Here is a 22,510-nt window from a genome sequence, read left to right as displayed (position 1 = left end):
ACTTCATGGAAGGAACCTGTTGGTGTGATCCTTGCCATGTTCCTGGTGCAGGATTTTGCTTTTGGAAATCCTGAGCAGCAAAACCGAGATATTCATACAACCAATGCACACATTTTTGCCGTTACTTTGCATTATTTCCTATTCTTCACCTCTGTTTCCAATGATACCAAGTCTTCCAACACGAAGCCCTGAAACGCAACTGCATCCGGTGGTCACTCACAACACACATCACACCCACAAGCACTAAGAGGGCACAGGTGGCCTTGCAACCCCCATGGCTGGTACAGAGGGCAGTGGCTGCAGCAAGCAGGCAGGCTCTGTCTACCGAATTGCTCTCAGCCTCGCTGTTCAGCACTGGGCATTATCATGGCAAAACCACCACAGTGCTCATCATAGTATGCTGCCTTTTCTTTCTTCCCTCCCTCTCCCCCCCTGCCCCCAGCTTGTTTTTTACAGTTTGTGACTGTATTTGTCCTGTTATAACACTGATAATTGCCTGGCACACAGAAGGAAACCCTTCAGAGGAAAAAAAAGCTTTCTAGACAAGATGAACTTGAAACGCAAAAACTAGCGAAATTTCATACCAGGGTCTGCTAAGAGCTGGTGACTGACTGATGACTGAATCAATAAGCAGTAAGAAGAAAAAGAGAGAAACGTTCCGAACTATTTCCATAAATGCCATCGGGCACCTTGACTCTGGCAGCTGATTTATGCACAAAAGTGCACTCAAGCCACCTTAAATGGCATCCCCCACCTGCAGCTGCATAAACAAGTACTGGCTGGCAACACTCAGGCACACAGCCCACGTGTTGACTGACTGCACTCTTCATTGCCTTCCTACAAATCTAGACAGTTTCAGGTGTTTTCAGGGCAATAAGCTAGCTGGCTGGCAAAAGTCCAGTCTTCAGAAAAGACAGTGCAGGATGCTGAAGTACTCTGATTACACCAGCATCTCCTCTGAATGTCATGGATGTTTTGACTCAGAGTCTTTTCAGAAAAGGCATTAACAGCTCGACACATCCAAGACCCAAAACCTTCAGCTGATTCCCTTAGGCTTACAGCGGACCATGAGGAGCTATGCTGCAGCCCAGGGCTTCTCCCTAAGATATAACTGCCAAGTACTTGCTGTGCTCGACTCAAAAGCACACATCCTAACACCTGCCAGAAGCAGCAGCTTCCTCTACATGGCACTGCCCAGATCTTCCAAACCAAGGCACTAATTAGCTGTACCAAGGCCACAGAGCAAACAGCAAAGTAACTGCCACCTAAAATCAGACTGATGTTGCTTTGGCTGCAACATCACAGTCACAAAAGGCACATCAGGCAACCGTCCACACAGCACCAATACACAGCACATTCACCCTTTCCTAAACGCAGTGCTTACCCCTCTTTTACTCCCAGCTGAGGCAGTGCAGCTTGCTCAGCTCAACTACTAACCCTGCACGCTGAGGCCTCCGAGGTGCATGCACTCTGCCTTCCAAGCCTGCCTGGAGAATGGCCCTGAGGCTCCTTCTGCAACCCGCCCTGGCCAGGCTGCTGCCGGCCCCCTGCCGCTCCTGCGCCCCCAGGCAAGGCAACACCCCCGGGAACGAGGGCACAGAGGGGGCCGGGGCAGGACGGGGGATGCTCGGCCGACTCCAAGGGCTCCTGGCAGCACAGGCCTGGCTCCCCGCCCAGGCTGAGGCTCCCCGCAGCGATGCTGCCCTTCGCTCCCAGCGCCCTTGAGCTGCCGGTGGCTGCAGCTGCACCTGAGGGTGCCGGCGCTGCCCGCAACCCCCCCACACCCCGCCCCAGCACCGCCCGGCGCTGCTGCCCCCCGCCGCTTACCGCTCCGCCGCGTCCCGCTCGTCGATGCCGCATTTCTTCAGTCTCTGCCGCACCTGACCCAGGTCGCCGCGGGCGGCCGCACGGTGCAGCTTGCCCAGGTCCTTCAGCCGGAGCTCGTAGGCACCGGTGGGGAAGGGCTTGGCGGAGCTGCTGGCCGCTGCCGGCCGCCCCTTCTTCCTCCTCCCGAACCCGAAAAACCTCTTCATCCCGCGGCACGGTCCCGCCTCAGGGAAGAGATGGCGGCAGGCAGCCGGTGGGCCGGGGCAGGGACGGGGGATCGGGGGGGCCCCCGGGGCACGGACGGGGGATCGGAGGGGCCCCCGGGGCAGGGACGGGGGATCGGGGGGCCCCCGGGGCAGGGACGGGGGATCGGGGGGCCCCCGGGGCAGGGGGATCGGGGGGCCGGGGGGCCCCCGGGGCAGGGGGATCGGGGGGCCGGGGGGCCCCCGGGGCAGGGGGATCGGGGCCCCGGGCAGCGGCCCGGTACGGCTGTCTACAGAGCGAACCACCAGAGGGCGGGAAGCCGAGCGCACAGGCTGCTCCTCAGCGCGGCAGCGGCGGACAGCGCCTCCCTCAGCGCGGGCTCTGCTGGCGGGGGCGGGGTCTGCTCCGGCGCGTGTCCAGCGCGAGTGACGTCACTTCCTGCCCCGCGGTGCCCGGCGGCTCCCGCGCGGTGCCCGGCCGCGGCGCTGCCGAGCGGGGCCGGGGGCAGCGAGAGGCCTGGCGGGTGGCGGCGGCGCTGCGCCCCCCGCAGAGCACTCGGGCCGCTGTCGGGAAGCCCGGGCGGGTGCCGGCGTACCGGGCAGCAGCAGCTCCCCGCTGGCCCCGGCGGGGCCCGCGCTGTGAGCTCGCGGGGCGGCTCGGGCGAGTTGGTTTTAAAAGAAAATGGCTCAAACTGGGAAAGCGCTTGTCGTTCAGGGCAAGGGCATCTCGTCAGGGAGTTATGGCCAAAACAGCTCTGCGAGCAATTCGCCTCCTAGTTTGTTGAGCAGTCCTGCTTGTGTGCCATCGTTAGCCCTGGGCAAATGGATGCCAAAGGAACGAACAGCAAGGGTTAATATAGCGGGAGGGGGGCGGGGGGGGGGCTGTAGGTATCATCTAGTTACCTGCCTTGCCAGGACAGGGTCAGAAAGTTACTTTCCAGTAAATGTGGCTGAGCTGGCACTGCCACAAAAGAACACAAACGCGCACTGAGGGTATGGAAACGTGGTCCAGAAATCAAAAGACAGGTCGTGCCTTTGGTATAGATAAGTTGGGAACCATCCTCCTATTCTACTGCTGCGGTGATGGCACTAAGTAGTTCAGCGTGGTGAAACCTTCCTATAAGTACCATATGGTTTTGGGGTGATGTCACAGTCCAGTATACCCTAGATGGTTTGACTCATGGAACACCTTGGCAGCACATTTCTTCCTCTTAGAAACTGCCTCTTGCCAGTGAGTTTGTGAAACATGGGAGAGATGGCAAAGAAAACCTCAATCAGAGAGAGGGACACACTTCACTGTGATTAGCGCTGAAAATATTGATTACAACAGGACAGGAATCTGGTACCACTTTTTAGGGAGGAGATTCAGCCCTTTGAAATACCTTCTTTTTCTTCATCACAAATAATGGTACAGCTCCTAAAACCTTCATTTTCCTTTCTGGAATGAGCCTTCACAGCTTTATCAAGCCTGTTCGCTCTGGCAGTGTTCTCGCCGACCAAAGTGGCTGATGTACAGTCACTTTCCTTAGCTGATCCTCAGTGTATTAGCAGCATTCCGTTATTGCAGACATGATCTCTAGAAGGAAGAGCTATAATAATAATAATAATAATTTTAAAAAGACAGAAAAAAGACTTTTGCTGAAAACACAGCCAAGTAAATTCAGGTTGCAAAACCCGAATTCTATGAGTTTTGGGAAATGGCTATGAGCAGCAGCCATTTCAAGAGCACCTCTGTAATCAGTCGGACCATTTAATGGGGGAATGGAGAGCAAAATGCATTTTTTAATTGAGTGTATTTGTTTTCTTCCAGACATTAGAAGAAAGGCAGGATTTTATTTACAAGATGGCAATACACAGTAAACCCAATCCATCTCTGCTCTTTCCAGGAGGAAGTATTTCCTCTCCAGTGTTTTTTCAAGTGCACGCATGCTCAGCCACAAAAACTTGGGTTTTTTTCAGGTCACTCCCCAGCCAAGACCAGGAGACTCTACAGTTCCTGTGCAATATTAAATGTTTCAGAATGGTATTAAACCCCCCCGTGATTACCCAGTTTTAATTGGCAGGGACTTGGTAGCTGGCTGGGCTGAAATTCAGTTTCAGACTTGGAAGATAGGAGGGTGCTGATGGGTCCTGTGGATATAGTATTACGGGCACAACGGGCACTATTTTTTATTATTAGCCAGAAAGGATGCAAAACTAAAAACTAGAATCTATCACCCAGAGCAACCTCAAAAGCACTTCTGGGAACTCTGCTTCTGGGTCTCCAAGACCAGGAAAGACGGACTGAGTCAGCTACTAGTAAGCAATAAGTTACTGCATTCATTTTTTCTGCATCACCTCACACCTCGTGCCCTGGGAAGCAAAGACACCATTCCGAAAAGCAAACCCCCACCTGCCTCCTGCTCAACTCGTGCCTGAGACAGGCTTCAGGGGGTGACCTTGGGCAAGGCCAACTGCACAGAGTTGTTCCGAGTGATGGCTGCGTTACTCCCCTCTCTTCCGAGAGGGAGTAACTGGGAACTCTTCCCAACAGAGCCACTCCAGAACTTACACAAAGATACCCATCTAGCTTTTATTTGCTTCCTCCGTGACCCCCAAACGATAAGGTACTCGCAGCCTGAATGGCAGGGATAACAGAAAGCAATGATATGTAAGAACCTGACCAGAAGGTGCATGTGGTTCTCCTGGGTATTGCCTCGGTGCCTGGAGAATTTTCTGGGCTCACCTGTTCCAACAGTTCAGCCTTTTCCTCGTCAAGATGAGCAACGCGCTCTTCCAAGGTGGGATCGTGACTTCAAGTGCTCCTCCCACGTGCTGTGCAAGTCCTTGGATGTCAGAGCCAGCACGTTCTGCTTCTGCATCTGTGAAAGCAACAGTGGCAGAAGAAAAAGTAAGGTGGCCGGAAAAGACAAGAGCGCAGGAGAATGCAGTAACTCACACAGAAACAGGCCTAAGCTCTCCTCCACCCATCCAAGACCTATGGCCAAGGTTGATGTGGAGTGTAAAACACACCTTAGGAACCATAACCAAGAACAGCAGCTGGAGCTGATGGGAAGAAGGAATACTCTAGAAGTGACAGGATGAGGTTGCAACTTTGGGGAACAAGATGACGTGTCCACGCACACACAAAATCACCCTACAGCTTTCCTGCCAAGCTCCTCTGGTTCCCTCTATACTTCAGTTTTCATAAGAACACTGCAAAACGTGGTGCAAAAGTACAACATTCGCTCCTACTTTCAACAGCTACACTCAGATTTCTTCATATAGTTACAGACATTAAGGACATTAGTTTTCAACTTTTTTTCCAACTCCTTTTGCAAGTGCAGCTTGTCTCTCTCCAGGTCACTGTGGTAGCGTGTAGTAACTTCAAGTGAAGCTTCTGGCATAGATTGCTTTTTAAGTGCATCAGCAAGCTCCTGCTGCAGTTGTCCAACCATGCCCTAACGAAACAGTTAAATGAGCACGAAGAAAGTTCTAAGAACATGAAATACGCCTTTAACTTACTTTATTATACAATTAGACCTGTCTTTAGATTGAACCCAAAGGTATGAAATTTTGCCTGCCACCAGCAGGCATCTGCGCAGATGATGAACCTCTCGTCATCTTTCTCAGCTGAGAACCTTTGACTATCAGCAGCTGTTCATGAGGATTTCTGGTTCCTAACACATAAAAAAGGCTCAAGTATTGTTCTTCCTTGAACAATACATAGGAACACACTGCAATCAGGTATTTTTTTCTAACAAAACCCAAAGAAATCTGTTGTGATCTAAGAGCCACAGTTTGACTGCAAATATTACTCTGGTGACTGAAGGCAGGACTTTGTATTAGATTGTTCTTTGTTCTGTTTCTTCACTATACAAATACAATTAAATGAATACAAATATCTGAAAGCTCTTTTGAGATACACTTTAAGAGTATGTTGAATCACATCCTCTTGTAGTCTTCTTACTGAGCTCGTTTTAGAATAACAACTGCCTTTATACTGATAGATTAGGTTTACAAAATTCTGGATAGCTCATATATATATATATATATACACACACACACAGTCTTCAAAAGGAGCCTGTTATTTTGGTAGTAAGAATACAAAGCAAGTCACAGATTAAAATGATTGACAGTACTGCTGGAGTGTGGCTACATATCATAAAAGAGAAGGGAAAGCTTAAGGTCACCATCTGACATGAACTTTGAGGAACAGGCAGGCCCCTCAGAATCCTCAAAACACATACAGAAATCATCAGCTGGACATTACTAATACTCTTCAATCTAGATAGCAACTAAAAGAGAAACTGTAGAAGAATGGCTGCAGAAGCGTGGCCTTAGAATCTCTGAAGATCTGCACAATCCAGGCCTGGTATTAGAATAGGCCTGTAATCAGAACTGTGCTGAAGTTGCTGTGCTGAAGTTAACAAGAAAGGTAGCCTTGAGCTATTCTTGAATCCTGAGACCAAGTAATTATGTTGTGCCAACAGGCCGTGGCTGTAACAAGCTACAGCTGCTGGGAAAGCAGGTGCAGGGCCAAGAAAGAGAGGGAGCGGTATGGGAAAATAGGGAGTAACAAACTACAAGGCTGAAGCACAGCAACACAATTAGCTACATGGATAGAATGCTTATTTTAGTCATGATAATTAGGGGTGTGAGAACCGCGTGCGTTTAGAGACTACTAACCAATTCTATTTCTGCTTTACGAATGTGCATGTGTATCGGTTCTATATAAGTAGTGTTAGAAACTAATAAAGTTGAGCAAGATGCGTAACTCATATTGAGAGTCTTCTTGACCCCAGCGAACCCTTCTTCCAACAAGAAACTATTTTTTCCCCTCTGTAGAAGCTTCATATAAATCCAACCCCAACCACTTCACTTGTCTGCATCTTCATTTCTCAGCCCTCGTGTATTGGACGGTTCCTGCTTTTATACCACTCTCATTCATGTCATCAGTGCAATACTTATATAAAAACCATCAAATACAAAAACTATTCTATAGGGCATATGTCTTAGGGTTAGATTTAACTTAAATCTTAAGGTTTAAGTCTTAGAGATAAGTCTTAGGGTTAAGTTTTAGGGTGAAGTCCTAGGGTTAAGTTTTAAGGTTAAGACAGGGTTAAGTCTTAGGGTTATGTCTTAAGGTTAAAGTCTTAAGATTAAATCTCAGGGTTAAGTCTTAGGGTAAAGTCTCAAGTATAAGGCTCAATGTTAAGCCTCAGGGATATGTCTTAAGGTTCAGTCTTAGAGTTAAGTCTTAAGGTTAAGTCTTAGGGTTAAGTCTTAGGGATAAGTATTATGGTTAAGTCTTAGGGTTTAGTCTTAGGGTTAAGTTTTAAGGTTAAGTCTTAGGGTTAAGTATTAAATTTAAGTCTTAGGGTTAATTCTTAGGGTTAAGTCTTAAGTTTAAGTCTTAGGGTTAAGTCTTACGGTTAAGACTTTAGATTAAGTCTTAGAGTTATGTCTTAGGGTTAAGTCTTAAGGATAAGACTTATAGTTAAGTCTTTAAGGTTACGTCTTAGGTTTATTTCTTAGGGTTAAGTCTTAGGGTGTTGTCTTAAGGTTAAGTATTAAGTCTTAGGGTTAAAGTCTTAAGATTTAATCTCAGGGTTAAGTCTTATGGTTAAGTAATAAGTTTAAGTCTTAATTTTAAGTCTTGGGGATAAGTCTTAGGGTTAAGTCTCAAGGTTAATCTCAGGGTTAAGTCTTAAGGTTAAGTCTTAGGGTTTAGTCTTAGGGTTCAGTCTTAGGGTTCAGTCTCAGGGTTATGTCTTAGGGTTAAGTCTTATGTTTAAGTCTTAGGGTTAAGTTTTAAGTTTAAGTCTTAGGGTTAAGTCTTAAATTTAAGACCTAGGGTCAATTCTTAGTGTTAAAATCTTTAAGTTTCAGCTTTACTTCTTAAGTTTAAGTCTCAGGGGTCTTAAGGTTAAGTCTTAAGATAGGATTAAGTCTAAGGGTTAAGCCTTAGGGTAACAGGCCTCAAAGGCATGAAGAACATGAGAACGGTGGTGCTGGGTTAATGGGTCTGTGCTTTTCTCTAGTGCTCTCCTTGCTACCACCTAGCACTCAGCTGGCATATTCATGGTCACAGCCAGGACCAGCCCAGCCTCTTGTTTTCCAGGGAGCCGATCACCACACATATGGGAAACAGACAGTAGACAAGACGTAGTTCTTCATATTCTTTCCATTGTTTTGCTAGAGAACCTAAAGTTTGATATACCTTATTTTGTTTATATTTACATTGGCACTTCAGTGGGTCCAGACTAAATGGCAACTCTCTACCTGACTGCTGCAAAAATTGAATTGAGCCCTCGGTTAGTAACCAGCCGTTGGTTAACTTTGTCTTTGAAATACAGCAACCTATGGTGGAATAGGAAACTGAGACAGTTAGGGACATTGGTTGTATTTACTTGAAGGAGGTGGAAAATTTTCTAGGGAATTTTTTTAATAGTGTTAGCATAAAAATCCTGTATGTGGCACATGAGCGACTGCTCTAGGCAAATGGCTTTTTAGAATTAGAAGCCATCCCTGCCTTAAGTGACACATTTAGAAAAAGTCTCTACATGAATAATAAGCTCACACAGCAAAGCTGCAGCTACCTGATAGCACAGTATTTTTCCTGGTTTGGAGGATTTTTTTATTCATCTAAAACTTTCCAACGGTTGTCACTGCTAGTTTACTCCCTGTATAACAAATAAGTAGTAAAGGAAGGTGTTTTCATACAATGGAACAATCTGCATGTTTGCATATTTTTAACAGCTGTTGCAAAGATGTACTTGAAACCCTAAAGAGCTTTTGCTTTTTATACTACTGAAAACCACGCTACACAGCTTTTTGCAAATTTCCAGTTTGGAGAATCGCACAGTAATTGTTCATTTGTTTCCATGAAAGAAAAAACCCCCAACACATCCTCCTTTAGAGGCAATATATTGCTGCAGATTTTAGATCTATCTTTTCTATTTCATCTACCTCTTCTCCAGCTCAGAAAGGTCTACTTCTTTAGAAATTCTTTTCGTTTGATATGTTAGAACATCTCTGTGTATTAGTGAAAAAGGAACTGGACCTGCCCTTTGTCTCACTAAATTCTCATTTCCATAATACATGCAGTTTTCCTTTACTCATTAAAGAAAATTACCAAATCCCATACAGCTACCTGGGATCATGGATCAATCTGTATATGTGTGGCCCAGCATTACTTTTTGCAACTGATCTAAAATTCTGTGCCAAATGCTATCATAACCCAGGAATGGAAATAATAGGGATGACGTACTTTGCATATCTTCTCTGCAGGTTGTTATGACCCACTGCAAGTAAATAAGAAAAAATACAGGTAGTGGACATTTCTAAATAAACCTCTGACATCTGAAGAAGTCATTTTAATATCAGATTTATTCTCACCATACTTTCTGCATGGAAGACCAGAAGAATCTATGCTTTTAATACAATTTGTGCAGGAAAGCATTGGCAAAAATACTAGAGTACTTGTAATGTTTGTTCCTACATCAAACATGCCGAGGTGAGGCTTAAAAGCCCACCAGTGAATTCACATTTGCTGCAGTGCTGTTAGGAAAAGCTGTAATTATCCGTACTTTTTTGAGAATGCTTAAAATGAAAACACAACCTAACTCTCAGTTATAGAACAGTGCAGCACAGCAAAGACGTTATCATCTATTTTTTTCATTATAAGATGTGGGTGCATAACCAAGAAGAACACTAACAATTATTTCTTAGTAAACCTTTACAGCATAAAACCATTTAGTGGGGCAGTGCAAATCAGAACATACTCTGACTTTAACACGAAAGAACACTTCTGTTGTATAGGTAGACAAAAAAATTTGTGGGACAAAAAGACTTAGTGGGGTATTTTCATTCTCACAGTGCTGTTTCCTCTCCTTTCGTTGTCAGTAACCTAGCTACCCAGTGATTTTGGGGGGACGTTAGGGTTAACATAGATGTTAGGTTAGCTTTAGATGCTTTACATGTTAGAGATGCATTCCTCGTGATTCTGCTCCACGCACAAGAAAAAGCCCGGTTTGCCTTTGCCTGGAGCGGGACTCAGTATGTTTTCAAACAGTTTTCTGCAAGGATACAAACACTGCCCCACTATCGCTCACAATGCTCCGGCCACAGTCCTAGCACAGATCACCATTCCACCTGGCCCCACAGTGTATCGATACATTGATGGCATCCTCAGCGGGGCAGAAGGGCCAGAAAGCGTTACAGATGCAATGAAAAACATTTGGGCAACACTAATCAAGTTGGGACTGGAAGTCCCAGAGTCAAAGTGCCAAGGGCCAGCACGAGAAGTTAAATTCCAAGGAGTCTGGTGGGTTGCAGGAGCTGCCTCTCTTCCACCAGACTCACTGGAAAAGAAAGAATCTGGGCACAATCCATCCAGTACGCTGGAACTACAACAAGTTCAAGGGACTGTGAAGTACTGGCGTAACCATATTCCTGCCTTTTCTGTCATTGCTCATCCCTGGTAGAATTTGTTATAAAAGGGAAAATCATGGCAGTGGACATCTCATCAGCTCTGTGGTACCGTCAAGTTCCCCTTCCTGCAGGAGCATAACAGAGCCTGGCCGCGGGGTCTCCACTCCGCTCCAGCCCCCGTTACTCCTGTCAGCACGTGCTGAGGTTGCAGGCTGCGTTGCTTAGGGAGCCGTGGCAACACACATTTAGGATGGTGAATGCCAGCCATCCTGAAAGCGACAGCTGTCTTTTACCCTAAAAACCTTCCTGTAATACTATGCTTCTCTGAGGTCCCAGTTTTCTTGAATTGCCCCCACCCCAAAGCAATTTCCCCACAGGGTCCCTAAGCAAGGCAGTGGAGGAGTGGCTCTCTCAAACTCCCTCCCAGCCCTGCCCTGGCTGAAAGAAGGCAGAAAGAAGCCTTCAGATGAGGGAAGTTCTGGCTGCAAGAGAATACAAGCTGACCAGGTCTTGGGATCCACTGACATCAACAGAAATTAGGTGAAAACTCCCCTTTCACATGAAACTCAACTCCCAAACCAAAAAACAGTTGTGATGGGAAACTATGGTGGGGGTGGGAAATCAGCGCTGAGGGCAGGAAAGCATCAGCAGGATGGGAAACCATTGAGATGGGAAGTTGTTCTGTCATTAAAAGTCAAACTGTCACAACGCTGGCTGACCCAGGTGCTGGCGGAATGGTCGCCATGGAGATGAAACCCCAGAACACTGTTTGCCCCAACAAACGCCACGCTGGCCAACTGCCACGGCATAGAGCAGCACGCTCCTCGTGGTGCTCCTGCCCTCCGGGTAACCCCCAACCAGCTGTGCCGGCCAGCATCTCACCCCATCACCCCCCTTCGCTTCTGCCCACAGAGAGGTTCCCCCTCCAGCTGCCGACGGCATCAGAGGTGCCCGGCACAAGCTTCACCACTCTGACCATGCCGCCACCGGTCACTGCTGGTGTGCTGCCCTCTGTCCCAGGGCTGCTGATCACCGTTTGGCCTTCCCAGCTCCACAGCATCACCCATCAGCCCGCCCAGGCAACCTGGCAGGGGGTGCAGGGGCCCCTGGGGGACTCGGGGCAGGTTGTGCAGCTGCCACACGTGCTGCAGCTCCCCAGCGCTGTGCGGCTGCCCCCTCTGCCTGCTCCTTGTCCCCCTGCCTATGGCCAGGGACAGCAAGTGGTGATGGGACACTTGTGCCCCACCAGCCAGTGGGGCTGGGCCCATGGGACGTGGACCAGGGGCAGCCCCTCTACCCTACGGGCTGCACTGTGCTGAACGTCCCTGCCCATGCTGGGCCCCTGCCACCCCAACACCCTGCGGCTCAGCACCGCGTGCAGGTCCCCCCTGTGCTCTGCACCCATCCTGGCAGCGCCCAGAAACTGTTGGAGGCCTTTAACAACGACGTGGTGGCCAGTGAGGATGGCATCCCTGCTGCCACCCCCTGCCAGCCCGCCCTGGATATGCTCTCTGGCAGAAGCAGGACCAAGCACCAAGGTGAGGTCTGCAGGGTGGCAGAGCCCATAGGGGGTGACCTGCACCAAGGAAGGCTTGCATCACCCTGGGGGTGGCTTGGCTTCGTTTGCTTTTTCAGAAGTGGTGACCACCCCACCAAGCCCAGAGAATCTCCTGGACCTGCCCAAGCTGGGGCCAGATGCCTTCAACGAGGCCTCTCCTGAGCTGGCAGAGGACAATCTGCAGTTTCAGGATGAGCATTCGGCCACCATGGACAGCAGTGACCTGCTCACCTGGCTCTACAGCATCCTGGAGCTCCCTGAAGTTCTCAGCGGCTCCTGCTTGACCACCCTCCTCAACAAGCTCCCGGAGCTCTCAGAGTACGTGGCAAAGGGTGGCTGCTCCAAGGAGCAATCACTGGTGGCAGGGCTGGGGGACAGCAAGGACACTGACTGTGGTGTCCCTGATGTCCCTGTCTTGACCACCACCCTCAACAGGATCCCTGACCTCTTGGAGTGCATGATGGAGGGCGACTGTCCCAAGGACCAAGTGGTGGCTGCAATGCAGGAGGACACCAACCCCTCCTGGCAGAGGGTGGCAACATCCCCCTTGATGGACGCCAAAGGCAAGCAGGGTGGGCTGGCAGCGGTCTTCCCCACCCGGCTGCCAGAGAGTCCCATGGAGCCCTCTCAGGAGGGTCCTATGGACACTTCAGAGGAGAGCCCCTTGAAGGGATGCTCAGAGGGTCCCCACCAGGGTCTCCCAGAGAGTCCTCAGCAGATCCTGCTGAAGAGTCCCCTGGCCAGCCCCCGACTGCACCCCAGCATCATCCACCCTGCATGGCCCAACTGGTGGAGGAGGTGCTGCGGAGGCAGCCCTGGGTCATTTTGACCCTCTTGCCACCACCACCGGGCATCTCCTCCTGCCGGGTGGTGCCCAGATCAGGCAAGGCTGCTGGCAAACAGGCCAAGTGCCCCACATTGGCTGACACCCTCAGGATGCCAGAGACGTCCCCACGGGGCAGCATGCCACCCAAGAAGAGGAAGAAGATGGTGGTGTGCCCGGTGGCAAAAAGCTCCAAAACCCTCTGGGAGGGGAAGCCACACAGGGATGCCACGGCCGTGGGCTGTAGTGGGGAGCAGGGGTCAGCAGCAAGCAGAGGGCATCCAATAGCGACTACGTGCCCACCAAGCAAGCCAGCACCCTGAGGAACACCAGGAGACAAGGTGCTCCACACCGCGCCAGTCACAGTTGATATATTGATAGAGAAGGTGTGGAGCACAGATCCCTCTGACGTGTGACCTGCACCTGCCCACTGCAACCCCAGCCCTCTACCAGATCTGTCTGTCTTAATTCATTAAACGTTTGACGTTCCTTGCACAGTGCCTCTGCCTGCGGTCATTCACGCAGCGGGAGATGAGGGTTAATGCAGCCCCTGCCACATGCAGAGATCTGACCCTCCACCTTCCCCTCTGTCGAGGTGACACCTTCACCGAGCTGACCCACTCTCTAGAGTATTTACAAATGAAGGGACTTCTCATCAAGGGAGGCAGCCTTGGCAGGGGTGATAAACAAAGACCAGGCAGTGGAAAGAGCACCGTTATCTATGTTGCGCAGGAAGAAGACTTCCAATGAGGAAAGTTCTGGCTGCAAGAGAACGCAAGCTGATCAGGTCTTGGGATCCACTGACACCAACAGAAAATGAGTTTAAAATAGGACAAAGATAATTGTGGTAGTGGGAGATGGTGACCTCTAACTGAAATAGTTCTGCCCCAAAGAGGCCAAAATCCCGCTTGGGGAGCATGCGTAGTCCGTAAAACACTTCAGCAGTGCTACTGAGGATGCGTACGCGTTTGCATTAGAAGCGAGAAACCAGTCACCAAACCTGTGTATGACACATGACCATGCAACGTGCGGTGCTCTGAGAAAGGCCCTGAACCCCTTCTCAGTGTTCCAATTGGACCTAAAAACTTTGCACGCACTTTTTAATCGCTGCTCCCGAAGCGATTTCCCCACAGGGTCAGTAAGCAAGGGGGTGGCGGAGTGGCTCTCTCAGACCCCCTGCCAGCCCTGCCCTGGGCGCCGGTGCCTCCAGCCCTGCCCCAGCAGACGTTGCTGCGCTGATGGAGGGGCTCCCTCCCTCTCCACTGCATTTGCAAAGGGAATGGCTGGCTCACCCTTTGCTGCCCACGCAGCCACCCTCACCTTTAGCTGCTGTCATTCCCAGGGGCGCCGGCTCTCTCCCAGCACCCTCACACCTTCTCCCTGCAGCACTGCGAGAGAAGCGTTCGCCAGGCACACGGGTGCCGTCACTGCCCTGCGCAGCTGGGCACCCCAGAGTGGCACTGCCTGACTGCCTCCCTCACCAAGCACCTCCACCTCCACAGTCTCAAGCTCCATCCCTTTAGATAGAAAGGGGGTCACTTTATTGAGAAGTAACCGTTCCTCATGAGGAACACAGTCTCTTCAGGAGGCAAAATACTTTAGTAGCGTTTAGAAACAAAGCTGGGGCATCTGGGGGGCCACCTCATCACTACTCCAAACAATGTGTCCTTTGTGGAGAAAAACTGAAGAGCTAGACAGTTTCCAGAGGACAGCAAAACCTGACCTGCTGAGAGCTTAGGACAGTGCACGTCATGTTCTTCTTCACACTTGGTGCACATTTGACAAGCTGCGAGATGATGGTAATTTACTTCCTTCAGAGAGGACAGCAAGACACTGTTGCCAACTCAGCGTAGGTTTTTTGGTTTTTTTTTCTGGTTGACCAAGCAAAGAAACAGAGGCAGTTTCAAAGTGCGCAGAAGCACAGCTGCAGACATAATTCCTGCTGTCACGCAGGCAGCAGGAGTGAACTTCATCCCTTTGGGTCCTTTTGAGAACACCAAGCACCCAGATTGTGCTGAAGGATGTTTTTTTACATAGGGGACCCTCGGAGAGAATCAGACATGTCCAGTTTTATTCCCTGGGAAAATGCCCTGACACTGTCCTGCCCCTCAGGTGGCGTAGGACAATTAAACTTATTAGTAAGCATGGGCTGATTCCTGGCCCACCATGATTCGAACAGCAGCCCACAAATCCCTCAACTAGATTTGTTCTGCCTGTATTGATGACAGTTGCATGGCTCTACATTATGAGGGAAAGCAGATTACACAGCTTGCTCGTTTGATGTGCAGGGCTGTGTTTCAAAGGACTACGACAAGCCCAGAAGAGCACAGCACACTATGGCTTACGAATCAAGTCAGTATTGCATCACAAACCACAATGCATGTGTCTGTCTGAGAAAACGGGGTTTATGTAGGCACATGCGAAATGGGTCTCCTGCTCAAAACCCAGCAAATCCTGTTTAGAAAAGTTCATATACTGAAATGATAAGGCAACATACTTCTGGATTTGTCTCTAAATCCCCACGGAGATGTAATTCCTGTAAACTCACTGCCATCTGAAATCGTACAGCTTGAGGCACTTTTATGTAAAGCCAAGAAAGCTCAGCTCAGAAGGCAAAGATCCTTCTTAAGAGAACGGATCATCTGTAACTACAAGACACCTTCCCTCCCACTGAAACATAACAGCAGAGTTAAAAGCAGTTTTTAAATTCCAAGTGGAAACATTCAAAGTTTTAAAAGTACAGGACATTCTCTTCCTAGCACAAAATAATCAACTTTTCCCTACTTCTCTGCAAACCTTAACCCCAGTGTTTTGTATTTTTCACGCTACAGCACAGAAAGCCAATCTCAACAGCTGCACAACGGCTTCCAGTGCCAGTGTGCAAAGCATTGAGGAGTCTGGGCTCAGTCTTGGCAGTACAGGAGTGATCCACCTCAAATGCACTGCACAGTCTGCATCTGGGGGTATCACAGGGCAATAGTTAATCACTGCTTTTCCTCCCAGTAACAATAAAAAGAGAAAAAAAGAAAATCTCCTTACTTCCACGGCCCTTCTTTACAGGCTAGAGGTTTATGGAAGTGACGACCCATTTCACCCTACATACAAGACACCTTTTGAACAATTTTTAAAGCTGTCCCTAAAACCCCGGATTTTACACAACAATCAGTCCAAAGAAAGTACAGAGGTCTCTGCTCTACTGGACACATGCATGAACACTTGTGTTTACTGGACACCTTTGTAAAGGGAAAAGGCATTACACCAGCGTACCAGATCCTTGCCCAAAAGACTTTTCAAACCACCTGTTTGTTGACGCAGTCACTGCACTTCAACCCTTCCACCCATGACAACATCCTCTCAGGGGGCAGACTTGCCTGCACTTGATCACAGAACCAGTCAGCAGAGTTCAGATTGAACCAAGCTAAAAACCGGGCCCAACCTCTACGTTCACGGTTGGGATACACGGCTCCTATCACAGGGCTCACACTGTAGTCCCACCTGAGTTACGTATCTGAAGTTGCATTTCTCACGGGTCAAATATTCCTCTTCAGATCTGCCTTGAAACTGAGGGCTCATGATCAGCGAGAGAAGAGAGTTCCTTGCCTTCTGTGCAGTCAGGTCACATTCCCCTGCTAAAAGCAGCCTGCTCAGGCCTCCCATTTGTGTACAATCTGTTAAAAGAGTAAAACCAAGTCTGAAGGTTATTCATTTGCTTCCTTAAACATCCTACCATTTGCAGCATTCGGCCCCCAGAAGACGACTTCTGTCATAGCAACTTCTCCAAGCAACCTGCTATAAAAGACAGGTCAACAGAATCACCAACAGCCAGGTCTGTACCCTCGGGGACAGACTTTCAAAGCTCTTTGGAGGATTGCACTGGATCTGTGTGCTTTAGACCCCACTGCGTGGATTTACTATTTTACTGGCAAAGGTTTTATGTACCACACATGAACATCTTCAAAACACCTACTGTAATGATCTCATGCATAGACAGACACGATGATTCTCTAATATCACACAGGAAGAACTCAATGGATGCTCCTACCAAGGCAGTGGCTCCCTTCTGTAGCCACTGAACAAGCAAAAGGATGGATCAGAACGACATTATCAAGCTCTGAAGCAAAATTTCTCTCTTCCTCTAGCTGTAATTTAGAGCTTCATTGAGTGCTGAAGAGTGTCAGCCTGACAGCTCTGAAGCATGAAGCGCTTGATCCTCTGTGCCAGAACCGCACCGGCACTGGCCAAACAAGCTGCCTGTGTACTCACAGGGTCAGGGTCAGGGTCCAGGTCCAAGTTCCGGGTCTGGGTCTGTACTGCCCTGCCAGTGCAACACAGAAGTGAGGAAAGTAAAATGGAGATAGAAGTGTTCTTTCTCCACGTAATTGATGCTGGCAGCTTCTTGCCTCCAGCATTCCTGCACCTCAGGAGCTTGGGAAATGACAACAAATATGAAACCTCCTGAAAATAATTTGCCTGACACACCACAGTGTAACACTTCCGTATGCCCACACCACACTTCTGGCTCCCAGCTGCTCTCCCGTGCTTCCCTCTAGCTACCTTTGAGGCACCTTTTCCACCTCCTCAGATCTGGCCAGCTGAAGAACACCCAACTCATGGCTCTAACATTCTTCCCCTTCCTCTCAACATCTTCCTGGTCGTCTCAGCTTTCTGCCCTCCAGATTAGGCGTTTATCATAACAGGACAAGGATAGCACTGGGTTGGTTTTTTTTTCTGTAAGGAAGCCAAATACTTAAAACTCTTTATTAAAATATAAAAATTAAGAGGAAGGGAAAAGCCAAAATGACAGCCAAGTGGAAGTTTCATTTGATGCTCAAACCACCTGAATACTTATGCTGCAGCTGCAGCCGAAAGCTGGCCCTTAGATGGCTGATCAGGATAAAGCCCCAAATCCTGCCAGTAAGGTTTCAAATTACAAAATAATCCACCTAAGGGAGGCCAAAATGGATAAACACAAACATTGCCGTATGTTTACAGGGCCTTCACAGCACAATGGTTCTCTGATGGCACCGAGATCTTAGCAGTATGAAGAATTACAAAGGTCAAGGGCTATTTATAAGCAACGTACCCTTAAATCAACACTAGTGACAAAAGAGCCAAGCACTTGACTTGCAGAACGGCAGATGATTTGTGACTTTCTCCACAGCTTCTACTACTGATGAAGCTTACAACCACCTCACCATTTGGGAACGACATCCGTTGCTAGTGTTGCTCTGGTTGGAAACTCAGCCAGAAGGAATTTGTCATTACAGGAATTCTCATGCCACTGAACTGGCAGCAAGGTACACAAGCCTCTTAATCCCTTCTTATACTTTTACACTTGTGCCATAAAACCATTCTCCACTCTCCATCTCACCACCTCTCCAAGCAGTAAAGGCCCATCTGCCACACACTTGTCACAAACTACATAGGATAATGACACAGTTTCAAATACATCAGAAAGTATCAAATCAGAAACTTTAAAACATAAAAAATTTAAAAAAGGTGGCAGTGGGACACTATTTTCTACCTTGACTGTTAGGTTCACAAGCTGCTAGTAGTTAACATTAATGGCTCACTATTTCAAGGTCATGCTGGCAACAGTTCTGCAATGTGTGGATATCAGCGAGAGAATTGCTGCCTTTCACCAGTTCAGGTGCTCCACCTATACCTCGTCACAGATTTGTTTTGTTTTGGGTTTTTTTTTTTTAATGCTTATCAGGGTAGGATCTGCCTACCAAGACCAGATTTTAAGTAAAGTTACATTACACTCCTCTTGATTTAAATACAGCAAGATAGCTCCACTGCTACGTTCTGCCACAAGAACGTAAACACCTCCAGCTTCATAGACACCCATACACTATTTTTGTAAGGAACAAATGACTAAACACGGAACAACACTATGAAAAAGCAAAAGAATGCACACAATCAGCATTTCCCTATTTGGACCAAAACCCAAAAATCTCTAACAGCAGATAAGTCTGAATTAAAAATCAACCACATCCAGATCCCAAATGGGGTAGGGGTTATTGTACGCCACAGACCTGGACTTGACTGTTGAAGGAAATGACGCACTAAGGAAAATTTGAGGGGGTTCTGCAGAAGTTTAATGAGAGCCTTGGCAACTTCACCTGGGACATGAAAGGTGAATGCGCTACACTACCACCCGCAATAAAGGAAACTAGTCTCGCATTTTGAGTCCAACACCACATCCGCAAACAAAATGAGGCTGCTAAGTTTGAGGAACACTGATGGAAACCTCACCTGCCATCCCAAAGTTATGCTATGGCATTTCTTCCCTTTTTGCCACTTTCCTCAGCCTTCGTACATCTTTTGCAGAATCTGAAGCAAGGGCCCATAGCTTCTTCCTGTTTCTAACAGTGAATGTCTGGGTTTCACACGTTGGTTTCTTGTGCGGCGCCAATAAGACCCAACACTTGCCTTCATAAATGCATCCGTACACTAGGGAAGAAAAGGAAAATTACCAGCCACAACACTGTACTTCCCACAGGGCAACAGAGTGCCCCACTTTAAGAGAGGGTTTAAGACAGTAAGTAACCCTCAAGTATCTTCATAAACAAGCACAGTTTAATCACGTGCTTTTAATCTGACTACCGACACAATCTAACAAGAAGACACATTAAGGGAAGCAGAGCTGTATTTTAAAAAGTGGGGCTTCTCTTTCCTCTCCTGAGGGTTTACCATCCAGGGCTGGCTGAAGTTCTGAACCTGTAAACCACTCCCCCACGCTTCTATGCTTGCTCTGGGAAAGAAAGACGGCTGTTTGAACTCTTTTGCAGGTACAGTCTTTCTTTACTTTTGAGTTGGAATGAAATGAAAAGCCCATCAGTCCCACTTATGGCACAGAGACACACCTATGTTCCATGCACATGCCTGCACAGAAACGCACACAGAGGGAAACCATCCCTTGGGTCTCAAATACAGAAACAGCACTGAAAACCTTGACTTCTGTGAGTCCCTGCAGCATTCTCTGAGGTCAATATACAGCATGCTTGTGGCAGGATCACCACTGCATGTGTGTCACTTGCTTTCATTTCCATCTTCATCTCTAACCTGGCACTTGCCACCTCCAGACTGCAGCATTCATAAAAGCAATTCCATTTACTAGAAGCACAGCATGCATAAAAGCAATTCCGTTTACTAGAAGCACAGTGTGAACCTTCTGCATGAAGTCTGGTATTTAAAGAAATTGCTGTAAAGAACAAAAATCTGCCGGCACCACTGACACACATACACACTGTGTTTTCTGAACAGGGACGGTATATGAAACCTGCAAACTAAGGACTGTGACAGCTTGCTCCTTGCCCCTCTTCTTTTGCCCTCAGGCTGGTGCAAGAGCTCCTTTCACCAGAGCAGGCACATCACAGACACAGACTCACCAAGGGGAAGGGTGGGGAGGGGATAAGGGCAGAGGGGGAAAGGAAAGACCCACAGAAGCAGCTTTGCCGCCCACTGCCAAAGCCGCAGCCTGCTCATCCTGTCCCCTCGCCCTGCCTGTGCTGGTCTGTGCCTCTGTCCTCCTTCCTGCCCCTCCGCTCCTCTCCCTGTCCCTCTCTCCTGCTGCTGATCCTGTATTCCCTGCAGCACCCCCCCGCCTCTCTGTCTCTGTCCCTCTCCAACTCTGCCCGCTCCTCACCAGTCCCTGTCCTTTCTCCATCCCTGCCCAGCCCCTCTCGCTCCCCCTGCCCCTCTGGCCGCCTCCTGTCCCTCTCCAGCCACCCCACCACCTTGACTCACCTCTCCACTGCCGCTCAGTGCCTCCCTTCCCCTCGTCCCTGCCCCACGGGGGCTCTGGGGCCAGGATCTGTGCTTGGACAACCCCGGGCAATGGCCCCAGGCCTGCAGAGCCACAGGGCCCGATTGCAGGGCAGGGATGTCCCATAGCCTGCTGGGAGAAGGTGTGCCCCGGGGCATGCTGGGAGCTGTAGGCCCGGGGCTGCCCCATGGCCAGGTTGTTCCCAAGGCATGCTGGGAGCTGTAGTCCCGGGGCTTCCGGCAGCCAGGTTGTTCCCAGGGCATGCTGGGAGCTGTAGGCCTGGGGCTGCCCCATGGCCATGTTGTTCCCAGGGCGTGCTGGGAGCTGTAGGCCCGGGGCTGCCCCATGGCCATGTTGTTCCCAGGGCGTGCTGGGAGCTGTAGGCCCGGGGCTGCCCCATGGCCATTTTGTTCCCAGGGCATGCTGGGAGCTGTAGGCCCGGGGCTGCTGGCAGCCAGGTTGTTCCCAGGGCATGCTGGGAGCTGTAGGCCCAGAGCTGCCCCATGGCCATGTTGTTCCCAGGGCGTGCTGGGAGCTGTAGGCCCGGGGCTGCAACTAAAGCAGTGGTTAACTCGGCCTATTGAATAAGCTCAGTAAGGGGTGGCAAGCTTTCTGAGGCACCTGGGCTATACCAATAGACGAGGGTAGTGGGGTAACGGTGTGTTGCCTTCAATACAGCACAGAGAACAAATGAAGTTCTATAGGAACAAGTAGAGCACACGTTCCCCAAGAAAGTTCAGCTGGAGTTCAGGAGCTTGCTGACCGCCAGCAGTCTCGAGAGACCCCAAGAAAGACCCCCAGGAGCAAAGTGACATACGCAAGTGCCTTATGCAGATCTAAACGATTTTGAGGAAGTAGTTATAATGTGTCTTATATTTTGGAGAAATGTGATGAACATGTATGTTTTGTTGTAATGAATTGCAGAAGGCTGTTCAGGTGGCTGCACGTGATTTGAGATGCTAATCTCCGTGTGCCCAGTGCTGCAATAAAGAGTGCCTGCCTTCTAAACTTACAAAAGGAAGTCACAAGGGTTTTCTTTTGGCCCGTTTTTTGGTATCATGGCAAGTGCTCAGCCAGAGGTTTGGCAGGTACAGGTGGCCCGATGGGGAGCTTGCTATCCTTGCCGTGCTGCTGCTTTGGCAGCCACCTCGGGGTAGGAGGGGGCAGGTGTTCTGGCTTCCCAGCTGGTGTCTTGCAATGCACTGGGTGAGGTGTGGACTGCAACCTATAATGCAAACCCTGCGTCCTTTGGAAGTGAAAAAGGGAGCATATGTAGTATTTTCTGGGGGATTTTTTCCCCCCCTTGTTAGTTCTCTGGGATTCAGATAACCTTTCATAGATAGTTGGTGTGATTTAAACCAAGAGTTAGCTTGTTGGTGACCTGATACAACTATACCGTTTGGCGTGGCAGTTAATCTCCACCATTGCCATGAACTCAGGGGGTCTGAGGAAAGTGGCCATCAAGCACTGCGCCAAGAGGGTGGCTGCAGGGGACAGCAAGCTGCAGCTGACGGCATCAGCACCTTTAGTCCTTCCTGGCCACCATGGCCTGTCTCTGCCTTGTCCTTGCTCTGATCTCATGGCACTGCTGCACAGAGATACCCAAACCTCGCCGGGACGTGGTCCCAGGCAACTTGCTTGAGCAGATGTTGGACCAGATGTTCTCCATGGGTCCCTTCCAGTTGCCACCCTCCTGTGTGATATTGTGCTCTGGTTTCGCACCTAAAGCACCTCAACGCAGCCCTAATGCCCAATGGAAAGGTCACTGGGAGAAGGGACCATCCCAAACTCCTCCCTGAGGATTCATCCCCAGATAACAGCTCCCCACGCCAGAAAGTCCCATGGCAGGCACAGGCACAAGAGAGAAAAGAATGTTTTATTGGTAATAATGGTTGCGGGGGCCCAGCAGACAG

At 49.3% G+C, this 22,510-nt stretch overlaps 1 long non-coding RNA gene across 1 annotated transcript; it reads right to left on the bottom strand.

The window, feature by feature from the left end:
- Positions 1–2,294: 2,294 nt before the first annotated feature.
- Positions 2,295–19,656, bottom strand: LOC308057809. Its single transcript, XR_013925467.1, has 3 exons — positions 16,322–19,656; positions 4,756–4,891; positions 2,295–3,619 (listed from the first exon to the last, which is right to left on the bottom strand). It is a non-coding gene; the product is annotated as an uncharacterized lncRNA (long non-coding RNA).
- Positions 19,657–22,510: the final 2,854 nt, after the last annotated feature.

Source organism: Falco punctatus (genome assembly GCF_963210335.1).
Source record: "Falco punctatus genome assembly, contig: scaffold_33, whole genome shotgun sequence".
Lineage (NCBI taxonomy): Eukaryota > Metazoa > Chordata > Aves > Falconiformes > Falconidae > Falco > Falco punctatus.
The sequence above is the reverse complement of the archived record's forward strand: the minus strand, read 5'-3'. Positions and strand labels throughout refer to the sequence as shown.